Source organism: Lissotriton vulgaris, unplaced genomic scaffold (genome assembly GCF_964263255.1).
Source record: "Lissotriton vulgaris unplaced genomic scaffold, aLisVul1.2 SCAFFOLD_262, whole genome shotgun sequence".
In the NCBI taxonomy this organism is placed as follows: domain Eukaryota; kingdom Metazoa; phylum Chordata; class Amphibia; order Caudata; family Salamandridae; genus Lissotriton; species Lissotriton vulgaris.
This window is the reverse complement of record NW_028253771.1, coordinates 1,402,096-1,417,500: the sequence shown is the minus strand read 5'-3', so window position 1 is coordinate 1,417,500 and position 15,405 is coordinate 1,402,096. Positions and strand designations below refer to the sequence as shown.

At 44.1% G+C, this 15,405-nt stretch overlaps 1 protein-coding gene across 1 annotated transcript in view; it reads right to left on the bottom strand.

Annotated features, from left to right (window-relative positions):
• The window catches only part of LOC147660770 (transient receptor potential cation channel subfamily M member 2-like), a 979,384-nt gene that overhangs the window by 248,191 nt on the left and 715,788 nt on the right, over positions 1-15,405 (bottom strand). The window lies entirely within an intron of this gene.

Sequence of the window (15,405 nt, the reverse complement as noted above, 5' to 3'; positions counted from 1 at the left end):
TCTTGAGGAGTTCCGGCCCAAACAATTTTAACCCTACAAGGTGGTTGAAAGGAGACTATACAGCACACTGAAAAGAACAGCGAAATAAATAGGACCATCAAGGTAGAACCCCACATGGTCTTGTGGGGTGCACCCATTGATCACTCTAAACTAGAAGAAGTTACTTACCTTTTGTAACTATTTTTCTGGCAGATACTCAATACTGCAGATTCCTCATCTTAGAATATTCCCCAGGCATCAGACTGGATCCGGAAAATCTTGAGCAATATTTCTGTGATTCAGTAGATGGAACTGAGCAGCTCCACATCGACTTCATCTGTGGCAGACGTGATGTGCACAGTGCCTATATAAGTGAGCTGACATCAGTTTCTTTCATGACTGTTTAGTGCACCAAAAACACAGAGCCACAACTGAATGATGGTTGACCAATGAGCAGGAGCTTGTGGGTGAGAAGCCCCTTTTGCAGAGCAGGAAGAGGGTCAGTGAGGAATCTGCGGTTAGGGAGTGTCTCCACCAGAAAAAGCATTACAGAAGGAAAGTAACTTGTTCTTTTGCTAGAGGCTTTTAACCAAAGGTTCCTCACCTTAGAACAGATACCCAAGCAATACCTCAGATAAGGTGGTTTAAACGAACTATCTGAAAACAGGAAATCTTGGAGGACTGAGGGGGTAAAATCCCCATAGCAACGGACCTGACCGTCCAAGCAGAACTTTGTGAACGTGTGAAGTGACAGACGTAGCAGCTTGACAGATGTCCATGACGGGTACTTAGTGTGCTAACGCAGTAGTAGCTGCTTTGGCCCCGGTAGAATGGGCCTGCAATACCTCAAGGGGCTGCTTCTTGGATACTGCACAGCAGATCTTTATGTAAAGTACAATCCATCAAGAGAGAGTACTCTGCTGTACAGTCCTGCCTTTTTTCATCCCAGGGAATACGAAAGAGCTGATTGGCTACCCAGTGGTCTTTTGTATGGTCAATGCAAAAAGACAAAGTGCTTTTTGGATCTAGATGGTGGAGATTCTCCTTTTCCTAAGAAAGTTGAGGTAAAGGGAAAAATGAGTCACCACATTCGGTAATCGCAAGTTAGAAGAGCCAGTTTGAAGCTCCTTTGCCAGCAGGGCCGGCACTTCGCTATGGAGCATGAGGAGAGGGTCCTCCGTCAGTGGTTCTGCTTAAGATTTTCCAGGTCCAGTCTGATGTCTGGGTAATATTTTATGATGAAGAATTTGCAGTTCGAAGTCGAGGTCACTTGAGAGATGCGCCTCAATTGCAAACAGCTCAATCAGCACCTACATCAGCTCATTCAGTAGACACCGATCCTCTGCTTCAGAAACCTCAGTAGAGTATTTCTGGTAGATCACAATGGTCAGGAGACAACAATCAAGCTCAAATCAATCAAACCAGACCACAAGTGATTTTGAGCACATAAATTGAACTTAGGTGGCACCATTGAAGTAACGTTTAAATTCAAAATCCCAATTCGGATTCACTGGATTAGAATTAGCAACATCTTACAAATGGCTTAGTGAATTTAGAAATACAGCAGTTCTGGCTAAAACTTTTGTCTTGTAGATAGATGGGGTTTGTACTCGGCCCCTGGTGCATGTTCTTCAAAATCCTGCTATGCACGTGAATTAACGTGGTACGGAGCCCTGGCCTTAGATACTATTGATGGACACTCCCTCTTACTTTCAGTTTGACAGGATCTCATTGCTCCATCTTCTGCTTAACTTAAGTACAGTTACTCATGGGACTTCATTTTAGAAATTTCTGATGACAGCCATAAATGTGTGTGCTGCCTCACCCCCATAAAGCTCCTTTCCTTAGCAATTACCGGGGGACATCTGCCCTTTTTTGTGATTAATGCTTTTTTAATGTACATATTAATGAGACTCACCAAGCTTAGAAAAGTGAAGTTTTGATTGAAAATCCTGATGCTGGATTCTCAAACTTGATCTGGAGCGATGGATGCGGTGGGGTGGGACCTTCACTCTAGGACCGAATGGGGCAAAATGTAAGATGGACGATTCGCCATAGTGCTCCCTGGGTGGAGGAGGACCTGTAACTCTGGGGCATATCATCAATAACTAGCGATATTTATCGCTAAATGAGCTTCGCGATATTTTTTTTTATCGCCGCGCATCACCGGATTTTATCGCAGAGATAACATGCTATTAGCAACGCTCTAAAGCGATAAAATATCCGGCGATAGCGGCGAAATGCGTGAATATCGCAGGGAATCCAGCAATATTCCGGCATTAACCTGAATATCCAACTCCCATTGTATATACAGGTTAAGAACTGGTCTGAGCAGGCATTAGGTTTTGGCGATATTCGGGCTTGGCGCAAATTTTTTTATCACTGCGCCTGCATTGATAATAGGCTATAGCAATGTTAGCGACTGCTTTCAGTCGCTAACAGGTTGGGTACGCCCACTTTGCATGTCATTAGCGATAAATATCGCTGACATGCAAAGCGGGCCACAAAACGGTCGCTATCGCCTAAAAGCTGTTGCTAACTGTTGTTAGCGACAGCTTGCTGATAGGGCGATAAAATTATCGCCGCTTTCGCAGAAAAAGTCCCGCTAAAGCAGCAATAATGCCCTTGATAATATGCCCCTCTGTTCGTCAACCATGTCAGACAGTTTTTCACGATTTGTATTTTAGAAATCTTTTTATTAAACGGTTGCTCAGTACACATTAAAGTATACAATTACGGGTATTAACATGACAATCCAGTAAGGATAGAAAGCCACCATAGCAATTTTAGATAATAAAAGCTTTTACGATTTTAACTTCCTGTGTTTTCCACATATGGTGATGTGGTTTTTGTTTTATTCAATTTATTAAATCAAATACAATAATCTTTTTGTCCTAACTTTCTAGACCTAAAGAACAACTACTGAATGGGTATTGTACTGTATGTGTATCTTAGCTTAACATTTTTTTAAGGAGACCTATTTGGTGTCACTACCAGGATTGGTATTAGGGATTGTTATGGTCCTGACGAAAAGTCTTGGGATACACACACACATAAACGTGCGCCTCTCACTTCCCTGTTTTCAATGATACCAGCAAGAGGATTGAATAAAATATTTGTTCCTACATAGCCAGGTATTTTTTAACCCTAGATTAGACCCTCCCACTCTTATACCATCCATTTCTTTACAGTATTTAACTAAAAGTACTTTCACGTCTTCGTCGGTCGGAGCATGCCAGTCCCGCAGCGGGATGGGAAGAAACCTATGATGAAGCATGCCACCATGGAAAATGTTTGTGTGGGAGTGTTATTTTAAGAAAACTTTGTTTTCAAACTATAAAGAACAGCGGAAAGATAGACCATTTAGCATAGAGGGATTCTACTTGGTTGTTATAGTAGTAACATTTTGCAATATTATGTGTTTTGAGGAGTTCTGACAAGCTTTGGGCCCAGTGCCACTGCACCTGCTGCACCATTCAAATCATGTCCCTGTTGTCTGCAAGGTAACTGCACTTAAGATTTCCTGTTTAGTAGTAAAATATAGCAACATTAGGTGTTTAGTGGTGTGCCTAGAGGTTTTGGTCCTGGTGTCACTGCACCTTCTGCACCATTGAAATCATGACCCTGTAGTCTGAAAGGTACCTGCACTTGTGAGCCTGTTTAGTTTTGAGTTTTAGTAATAATCCGGGTTTTTGGGGTCCTTAAAGTGCTTGGCCCCGGTGCCATTGCACCTGCTGCACCATTCAAATCATGAACCTAGTGACTGCTAGATAACTGCACAATAGTAGTAGTAAAATTAAGCATTATTCTAGGGCAGATTTACAAGAAACTGACGCATCTGTAGAGATGCGTCAGTTTAATTGCGCCAGCCTGTGATACCCTTGCGCCACCATGGATGCCCTGTATTCACAATACGGTGCACCATGGCGCAAGGATTGACAGATGCGTCAGAAATTCTGACGCATCTTTTTGCCCAAAAGTCACGCATTGCTGGAGTTGTGTTGCAAGCGCGGCGATACTCCAGCAATGCCTGTGGAGGCCTATACTTATTGTACTACATCACTCCTTACGCCTGCTTCAAGCAAGTGTAAGGTTTTGACACAGTGGCATCCTGTAAGTGGCGCTGCGAAATCTTGTATATTTCCCTGCGTCACTTTTATGAAGGTTTCCTGCGTGGGAACGCCCACCCTGCATACATCATACCTGACACAGGTATAATGTGACAGGGACACATCTCCCTAGATTCATCACGTAAATTGGCTGCATTGTTTATGCAAAAAAGGGTCTGTTGGGTCGGTTCAATTACTTTGAAAGAAAGTTATTAAATGCAAACAAAAACAAAAGCTCTCTGATATAAGTCCGACAGAGAAATAAATGCTCAAAGACTTAAGATTGTGTAATCAATCGATTATATTATAAAGTTCAAACATTTAGTATCCGAATTGTACTCATTCATGGATAACATTCAATGCATGTTGTGACTGTCAAAATGAAGTGACTTTTTGTGAAGGGTGCTCAGTGAATGACAGAATATACAGTGCAGTTGATTTCTTATGTACAAATATATACAAGTATTTGCATTGGCCAGATAACGATTCTAAACCAAGGATTCCTAATGTTCCTATCGGGATCCTGGTATTTCTGGGCCTATGATTCGTCATCATAGGCCCAGAAATACCAGGATCCTCAAAAAGTCGCAGTGCTCAAAGCTTGGGGGCAAGTGTTGCGCATGTTCTATTTTACAGAGATATTGAACTAAGGGGCGCCATATAGCGTTAAAGCGGGTATCCAATGATTGCAATCGCGCTGTGAAGTGTTCCATAGTTATTATTACATGCCACAAGCGCACGAACCAAGCAGCAATCGGGGGTGTCTCTGCCTTTTTCCAACAAAGCGTTATGAGTTGCATAGCTGCCCCCCAGCATGCGAAGTGCTATTGTCCAGTCGAGTGCTTTTAAATTATCAGGTTTAATGCCCAGAAGAATCGTGGCCGTAGATACAGGCGGGGGGGAAGCCCAGCACCTCCTTAATATGACTAAGGACCTCCTTCCAGAGCAGAGTCAGGAGCGGGCAAGCCCACCAAATGTGAATTAAGTCTCCAGATGCATTCTAACATCTCCAACACAAGGGGGGCGTGACAGGGAACATTTTGTGCAGCCGGGCGGGTGTATAGTACAACTATGTCATAATTTTGTAAGCATTTGCCCTCTGCGGGATGTTACAATAGACCCTAGGAATGTCTCGCCATAGTCTACTCCACTGTTTGGGCGTGATTTCCATGTTGGACGTCAGTTGCCATTGACGCGGATATGGGTGCGTGGCCGGCACCAGTGGGTGTTGTAGAATCTGATATGTCTGGGATATGAGGCCTTTCAAGTCAAAGGAGTGGACCAGCAGATAGAAAGGGGTGTATGGCCGTGTAGCAGCCTGCTGCATCTCTGATGAGGATACCCAGTGGCGCAGCTGTGCATACTGGGGGCCTGCGTCTAGTGGGAGATGGAATTCTTCTCTGCACTGGGTGAAAGTTTTTATGAGTCCCCCTTCGAACAAGTCCCCGATCACTCTGCAACCCCCCTGTGACCATTTGGCAAATGCTGGCAAGTGGAGGGCCGGAGGGAATAGTGGGTTGCCAGTTATAGGAGTATGAGGGGAAGGTTGTCAGTCCCTTACGTGTTGCTACTCTGTCCAATGCTTCTATGACCGTTTTAGTAGGCACTGCAAGATAAGCACTACGGGAGTGCGCCGTACAGTGGAGCCACGTGAGATCCCAGATAGTACGCCCGTGACCATCCTATCCATATAGAACCATACCTTTTCGCTTTCAGTGGTGGTCCATTCCGAGACAATAAGGAGGTGTGCGGCCCAGTAGTATTCCAAAAGGTTAGGACATGCTAGTCCCCTCTATCTCTTGGCAACATGAGGATCCTGTGGGAGAACCGCGGTCGGCGTCCAAAGTTAGTGATATCCTTTTGGAGGCCCCGTATCTGTTGTGGTAGAGGGGTGGGAAGACATTGGAATAGATATAAGATTCCCCTTCCTTTTTTTAAAAACGTTTGGGGAGGTGGTGGTGTCTGGGGGCATCCGCGCGGCCACCCATATCTTTATGTTGATCCCGCGGAGGTGGTGATCCCCGGGGCATAAAAATGCGTTTGAGGGGGCCACGTGGAACCCCATACTTTAATTTTTTTAATGGAGGCATGCCACCGGGGGGCTTGATAAAATAAGTGTGGGGGTTGGACGCTGTGCGGGTTTTAAAAAAATATATTTGCTGTGGATTCACACCTATGTCTCTTTTACAGCAACATTTTTTCAAAAGGTGCTTTTTTGACCTGGCAGGGTACCAGGGGGACCCCAGGACCAAGGCTAGGGAGTCAGGGTATTCCAACTTTAAACATTTGTTGTGGGACTTGGCTGAAGCAGAGCCCAAAGATGGCTTCCAACTCTTCCTGGTTGAAGTATTGACAGTCAATAAGATTTCCCCATGGGGACTGTCAGATCCTCCGAGGATTCGCATCCCTAGATATACAAATGTGGGTTTCCTTTAATAACTTTAGAACTACCAAACAGAATTACACCAAATAACAAGCATTTGCAATACAATTGGTCTCGCCTTGGGGACCTTATATGAATTTAGCTATGCATCAAATTAGCCTGGGTGCTGAAACATCTACTGTTCTTTAACATGGACAGAAAGTAAGCACCAAACTGCGTGACATGCCATGTATGGGAACACATGGAGAGAAACATTGCCTTTCAGTGGGAAATGGTATAGTCCAAAGCTCTGTTTTTAACAAAATCCGGCCCTTCTGTGGTCATATGACTGAAAATACAAGATTTGAAAAAAATATTGTCTACAGGTGCTTGTGGAGGAATATTTCTATGGACTGCAATCTAGAGAATGCTTAAAGTGATTCTTGTATTTTACTGACCTCTGCTAGTCGTGTTCTATCAAGAAAGTTAAACAGAGGCAGCTATCAGAAATATTTAGAAAAAGGAAAGTCCCTCAGCAGAAAGCAATTCTGGTATTTTACTGACCTCTGCTGGCCGTTTTTCATCAAGGCAGTTAAATAGAGGCAGTTGAACAGAAAAAAAGTCCGTAAGCGGAAGCAGACAAGTCCTAGGGCTGATCTCCAGAGCCCACAACGTACATACACAAGTATATACTAAAGTTTACAAGTATATACTAAAGTATGTACAAGAGGTCTCAAATGCTTGACCTAAAAAGGTCACTTTCTGAACCAAGAGTGATCTTTCTGCCAAGTTTGGTGTAATTCCGTCCAGCAGTTCGCACTGTAGTCATGTATGAAATCTCTATGGGAAACACTTTTTTTGACCCACCCTTTTTCTTGACCCCCACTTGAGGGATCGCCCCAAAACTTTCCATGCACAACTAGAATCATTGGTACACTTTCTTTTGAAAATGTTGTGAAGATTCGTCAACCGGCGCCAAAGATTTAGTCAAGTCAAAAATGCTTTTTCTATGGAAACTAGAGGCAGTCTTCTGTGCTGGCAAACTGCCCACTGTCGCCGTCTGGACGGCGGGGTCCCGCTGAGCAGATTTGGATGTTCTGCTGGTGTCCGGTCGGCAGAGTATTGACACTCGCGACCGTAGTGGTGAGGAGACTGATAGACGGGGACTTTCATTTTACGTAAAACCATATATGTTGTGTATGTAGGCTATGTGTAGTGAGCATATTTGATACATTCTGCATTGCATCCTACCAACATACACACACCATGCATTGTATACCCGCACACGTCACAAACCCCTACCTTCGATTCTGCCAAAGCAGGGTGCCGGTCCGTCATGGTTAAGGTGCATGGAGGACCTGGATAATGGCAAAGAGGATGAAATTGCAGCTGGTACCATGTAAAAAGGTGAGTTTTCACCCCTTTTTCTCCCATTCCACCAGTTCTAAGTAGAGAGATTTCCGCCGGAATTTCCTTCGAAAAAGGCCACATCCAAATCTGGAGGGGGAATCCGGGCTGGATCAGAGCTTGTTCATCTGATAGAGACTCCTAGCTACACATTCCTTACCTTAGAATAGATACCCAGGCAATAACTCCCCCTGAAGTGGGTCTGAGAGCAGATTTAGACCACAAAATTCAAAAGGACCAAACAAGCAAAATGGCCAACATGATGGACAATACTGTCCAGACAGTGATTTTTTGTGAATGCGTGTAATGATGTACATGTTGCTGCCTGACTAATGTGCAGGACAGGTACTCCATGAGCCAATGCAGTGGTTGAAGCCTTGGCATACAAGCCCTCAGGGTGTTGCTTTATGGTCAGTACGTAGCATATTTTTATGCAGTGCACTATCTTCTGTGAGATGGTGCATTTCAGCACAGTCTTCCCTTTCTCCACTCTGATGCAGCCAACAAACATTTGATAGTTTAGTGTGATCGAGGTAGGCAATGCTTTTTTTGGGTCTAGTCGGTGTACTCTCTCCTCTTCCTTGGAATGGTGAGATGGAGCAAAGAAGGTAGGCAAAGGCGATATTTTGGCCTACATGGAAGGGTGTTCCAACCATCAGAAGGAAAGAGACATGTTTATTCAAAACTAGTTAGTCTTGGTAGAATGTCATGTAAGGAGGGTGTGCATAGAGTGCCTACAGTACACTGACCCTCCTGGTCAAGGTTATGGCCACCACAAAAGACATGGTGAGGAGTATCAGTGGGCAGTTGTTCAGGGGCTCAATGAGTGCACACATATGTGTAATGACCACATTGAGGTCCCATTGGGGTATGACAAATGGTCTAGGAGGGAGCAGATGTTGAAGTCCTTTGAGAAAACGGGTCACTACAGGTCACAGAGAAGGATGGTCCAGCAAATAACCTTTAGTGGTGCATAAATCAAAGCCCTGCTGGGCCAAGGGGAGAACAAACACCAGAACTTGACATAAGAGTGCACAAAAAGGTTGATGTTCCTGGATGCACGCCATGCTACAAATGTTTGCCAATAGCAGGCATATATCATCTTGGTGGAGGGATGCCTGGCGGCCAGAATAACATCATAGACTCGAAAAGTAGAAAGTTGCCAACTGTTGCTGCTCAATCTTCACTCATGAAGGTGTATGGTGCACAAGTATAGGTGCAGGACCTTCCTTTTTGCTGCCTCAGAAAATCCCCCAAAAGTGTAGAGTAGCTGGTGGCACTGAAGCAGTCGGCATCTTTTAGCACACTTGTGGGATGAGATCTTCTGTGAATCCTTTGAATTCTTTTGGTCATCCCTTTGGATTTGCTTAGCTGTACCTCATTGGGTTCCTTTAACTGTTGCTATTAATTGGCCTTACCTGAAAGGAAGACTGGGATTGTTCTCTGTTCCTTTCATATACTTGATAGTCTATATTGTCAAATTCCTAGCATACTGGGGTGTTCCCCTCTCTTTGTGGCTGCCCTAAAGAAGAGCCCTGTTTGATGTATTACGGACAGGTTCTCTGATCGGTCGAAACATTGCCAGAACTTTCATGAATGCCTGTATCTAAAACATTCACGCTCGGCCACATAAATTCATGGAAGTCAAATGAACTCATCCCAGTTGTAGAGACTTTTATTGAACTCTGTTCTTCATCAGGCTGTTCTATGAAATCTTTATTAGTTATTGTTTATATATTATTTTTGACTACGTTTTAGGCATTTGTTTTTTTCGCTACACAAGCGCTTTTACACTAATCACGGATCACCATTGTTCTACAATGTATACAGTATCAATATTATTCTTTCATAAATTGCCATTTATGGATCCTGTTTCTCGTGAGTTATGTAAACCAAAATTGTATGCATCTTCGTTATTTTATGAGATAATTATTTGTGACCCGTTAGGCATTAACAGCTGAGTTTATCTACTTAAGTGTTTCGAGAATCCACCAATGCTGAACCAAAGAAATGCCTGAATGTTCCAGCCGTGTCAAGAGATGCAGGGTCTCTTGACACAGGGTCCATGACCCCACCAGGCATATTTGTTGCAGTACCACATGACGGTAGTGTTGTCCCTGAACACCTGCACCGCCATTCCCCTAGCCGAACAAATTAGGGTTCAATGCCAACTGAATCACCCAAAGCTTCAACAAGTTGATGTAAAGCCTGGACTGCACCGCAGACCAGAGTTTGAGATCTTTACCTCCCCTAGATGGTCGCCCAGTAATGCATCTGTCACTAAAGTCAGCTCTGGGTGGGGAAGGGAGAGGGGTCTACCACTGACCCAATTGTGGTTCGTCAGTTACAACTGCAGCTCTTTTGTAGTTCCGTCCAACATCTGGACCAGGTCAGAAAGATTCCCCTGATGCTGTTCCCACTGGAACTTCAGGTCTCACTGCAGAGTCAGCATTTGCCCACAGGCATGTGTCCCTAGCAGGATGTAGGAAGCCATGGGGAACAACAGCCTCAGAGTCAGTCTCACTGAAATCCAAGAAAGAAACTGCAACATCAGTATTATAGCCTGAATATTCTAATCTTGCCGTTCGGTAGCTTAGGCCTAATACAGTGAATCCAGAACAGCTCTGATGAAAGGGAGTATCTGAGAGGAAGTCAGGTGTGACTTTATCATATTGATAGTGAACCCCAGTGAATGTAGGAGGTCTGCTTTAGTCTGGAATTAGGGGATGACTACCTGGGTCATGCTCTCCTTTAACAGGTAATTGTTGAGGTACAGGAAGACTGGAACCCCCTGAGCTCTGTAGACTGCTGCAACCACCACCATCACCTTGGTGAACACAAGAGGGCTGCTGGTGAGGCCAAAAGGGAACACAGCAAACTGAAGGTGCTCTTGGTCCACCGCGAACCTCAGTTAACACCTGTGGCAGGCAGGACGGGGATGTGGAAATGTGTACTGCCTGTCCAAACTATATTAACTGTAACTCATGGATTATGTGGAGTGTCAAGATGTATAGTGGGGATAGCATCTCCCAGGCTGAAATCTGCCCAAGGATGGGGGCCTCCCCCATTGAATTTTGGTCGTGCCCCAGGGGATGGGGTCCTTGAAACCTGAATCAGCCCGGGGAGGAGGCCACGTGGCCCCCCTCCCCCATGAATGGACGAGTGAGTTTCTTGTCCTACTTCATCATCCAATGAGTAGTGTGCCAGGAGGTGTGTTTGCAGAGTGGTGGAGAAAGGGAGAGCCTCAAACGAGGTCTCAGCAATCCTGCTGTGTGGGACTTACTGGTGGTAACAGCAGGGGTTCTTGGCCTCCAATGACCCTCAGCAGCCAAAGGGACATCACCCCCAACCAGTAATGCACCAAGAGGTGCATTTACAGAGTGGTGGAGAAAGGGAACAGGCCTTCAACTAGCTCTCAGCAATCCCGCTGTGTGGGACTTACTGGTGGTTACAGGAGGGGTTCTTGCCTCCCCTCGTCCCTCAGCAGCCAAGAGGACTTCATCCTCCAACCAGTAGTGCAACAGGAGGGATGTTTGCAGAGTGGTGGAGAATGGGGGCAGGTTCTCTGATGAGCTCTCAGCAACCCTGCTGTGTGGAACTTAATGGTGGTAGTAGGAGGAGTTCTTGGCCTCCAACGGCCCTCAGCAGCCAAGGGGACTTCATCGCCCAACCATTAGTGCACCAGGAGGTGTGTTTGAAGAGTGGTTGAGAATGGGGGCAGGTTCTCTGATGAACTCTCAGCAATACAGCTTGGTTTGATTTACTGATGCTAACAGGAGGGGTTCTTGGCCCCCAAGGTCCTCAGCATCCAAGGGGAATTCAACCCCCAACGAGTAGTGCACCAGGAGGCGCATCAGCAGAGTGGTTGAGAAAGGGGTGGAGCCTTCGACGAGCTGCAATTCAGAGGTGTGGGACTTCTTGAATACGAGGAATATGAGGACATCTCCGTCAAACAAATAAGCACTTACTTCAGGTAGTTAAGAGGAAGGGCCCTTGTTTGGTGGAGATTTAACTCTTTGTAGTAGTGTTGTCTAATCTAGATGCGGATTCATTTTATCACAGAGTCCTGGATAAAGATGTATGAGGAACAATCACATTGCTGAAATGCACACAAGGCAACTAAAGACATTTCCTTGTGGTCCATTATGCAGCTGTAGTGTAGACATTTACCCAATAAGGTAGCACTCACTTATTATCTAGTAGAAAGTCCTCCAGTTGGGTAGACATTTGACGCAACACTGAACTGTGGTTGGATAAACGGACCGGTGAGGTTCCGTTCTGGCGCTGATGCTCATTTCACAGAACTTTTACCTCAACAGGAATCACTTACAAATATAGCAGGTGCCCCAATTTAAGCTCCACTTCTGTAAATGACAAATGATCCTACCTTCTTGGGCTTAACAAAGGCAAAGCAAGGGTGTTTCCACCCGTATTCCACATTGAAAAACTATACGAAATCCATGGAGGTGAATTCACCATTGATCTACTGGAGCACAATCTGATGTATAGTGACTGATGAGTGAGTGGTTTCTTTCTTGTCTTCTCATGAGCGCAGTTGAAGGTCACCATCCGTGTGGTGTGTGCGCCGCGGGTCCTCAAACTTGCAGATCAGTTAACATCGATATTGGTACTAGTCGCCCTTAGCAACAAAGAAAATTCACTAATTGCAACAGTGAAAAGTTGATCTATATGATCACCTGTCCTTGCCTATTGAAGTAAATAGGTATGACCACAAGGAAGGTCAAGCTCCAAATATCTGAGCACAATACAATGTAGAAAGCACGCGACACGTCTCACCAGTCATTTTTTGTCTGCTGGGCATGGACCAACTGATTTTACGTGGACAATTGTTGAGCAGCCGTTTATTCCTGAACACTTAGTCAATGTTAGCAAATACCTGTTCTTTAAAGTACAGAAGTGGATTTACTAATTGAATACTGACAAAGAAGGCTTAAATGAGGAAATCCCGTGGATATCTTTAGGAGGTATAGGCAACTCAGCGATCTAGAAACTAAATACATCTCACATTCTACCTATAAAAGTAGATTCTAACAGATGTGTCTGTAATATCACTAGAAGATCTCATATACCATTGATAATTAGATAAATCTCACTACATGGAGTTCAGATACCTGCTTTAGTAAACAGAGTGAGCAACTGCGTGGTAATTATTGATCAAAAGGGCTATGAATATCATAAGGTCCTTCTGTCATATGCTCCATGTTATACACTTTTTCTAATACATAGCAATCAGAAAGAGGGTAGTATATGTTCCTGGTTGACCCTTTAGTCGACAGATTTGGCTGTACATATTGGTCGTGAACACCGTAGACTATTCGCCTTTTTTTACACAACTGGTGGTTTAAACCATACCCCATATATAGAGGGCCCCTCTTAGGCAGTGATGTCAACACTTGGATACAGTCAAGTCCGTTTTAATACACTGGAGACTCGCGTTTGATGTCGCTGTTTTTGACGGTGTTTTTTGACAATATTTTCAAGGTAGAGAATTATTTTTTTTTATTTTTTTTCGTTGTGCAACTGTTGACACCGAATTAGTTAGTCATTTGACACTGATGAGTGCCTTTTTGAAACAAACATGAATGGGTGACACCGATGAGGTAAATACATTTCCTGTGAGCCTCCTAATGCGCTGAAATGTGACGCCGATACGGACGCGCATGGTGCGTTCTAAGTAGTGCTCGATAAAGATGCCGCCTGCCAGCCACTGATCACCTCCCCAGACGTCTCCGACAGCTGTCCAGAGTACCGACTGATAGGTGAGAAACATCCTGGCACTTTGATTCTACTTTTCATTTTCCGTTGACCTCTGGGGACGAATAGTAGGAGTGTCTCTTTAGCAGAACGCAGGTTTGTTTTTTCGGGTACTAGACACGATGAGGGCTATGCATCACATGACGTGTTGACATGATGTAGGAACTAAGTGGGACACTCCGATTAGATCTTGTGCTCGATTATCAATAACCTGCTGCGATGAGGTCTATGATTGATTTGGTTGCCACATTGCCTAATGTTTGGTTAACGGTGTGGCAATATGGATTATGGGACCCATTGCCAATTTCACTAATCGAATTTCACTAACCATGTTACGAGATGTACGCTCTTGTTTAAAATTACCACGCATGTTATTTTCTAGTTATTTTCTAGTGACTTCATGTAGCGATCTTGTGGCAACATGGACTATGGGTCTCATTGCAAATTTCACTAATCATGTTACAATGAGATTCACGGTCTTGTTTAAATTACCACACATGCTATTTTCTAGTGATTTCATGTGGTGATTTGTTGGACAATATGTGTTATAAAATGGTACATACCCTTTCTAGTTTTATATTGAGTCAGGCGATTTTATTTTACCAAAGATGAGTGGGGTAGGTTGTTGTACAATGTTTTGTTATATCAACCTCCTCTTTGTTTTAATAGAGCAGTGCTTCACTTACCTGAGCCGTAGCCAGGTGAGGTGATGCCATTCACTCCTGCTGAAATTGGTAAGCAGTCAAATAACTAAATAGTTTTAATCAGCTGTTGTATTTATCCTCAGACTGATTATGTGGTATTGATAATACCCTCTGGATGTTTAGATATACAGAACATCTATGGACTTCATTGTTTCCTGTATGTGACATGCAAATAATGTTTTCTGTTCTCTCTTACATGATGCAGTAATCAGGAGGAGCAACCAGATATCCCAAGAATGACCAGGTGACATTTCATATTTACACTTTTTTACACATATTGCAGTAGCGAAGCTAGGTCCTGATGAAGGCAGAGGACGCTCACGTCCATCTTATCTGCTGAAACATGTTGACCCTGACTATATGGTAGCAGATATTTATTCAAACTGCTACGTTGTTTGCACTGTTTTTAAACATTGGAAGGTTGAGGGGCACTAATAAAAATACTTGGCCTCTCATCTCTCCAATTTTAGATCACAATTTTGGTTTCACACGCACTGCAAATCAGGTAATGTCAAACTATTGTCGACATCGCATACACAATTCTTGCATCACGGGGTTTGTAGCACTTTAAAGCTTTACATCATAGCTACAGCACCTTTCTTATTGGTATGACGAAACCCAGATGATGACAAGGGCGGTAACGGACAGTAACTGATGGGTATCTTTTATGCTTGAGGGATGCCTTCATGGTTGTTTGTAAGCCAAACACAGTTTCATGAATGAATGCAGGAGACCCATGGACATTCTTTGTTGTTATAGCCCCAACTTAAGCTCCACTTCTGTAAATTACAAATGATCCTACCTTCTTGGGCTTAACGAAGGCAAAGCAAGAGTGATTCCACTGGTATCCCACATTGAAAAACTATACAAAATCCCTGATGGAGGTGAATTCACCATTGATCTACTGGAGCACAATCTGATGTGTAGTGACTCGGATGAGTGAGTGGTTTCTTTCTTGTCTTCTCCTCATGAGAAGAGAGTCCATGGTTCTCCCTTTTAAATACCATGAGTATGCAAATGCCCAATATCCATAGTACCATTCACAGACCCATACAGCCACTCGCGGACC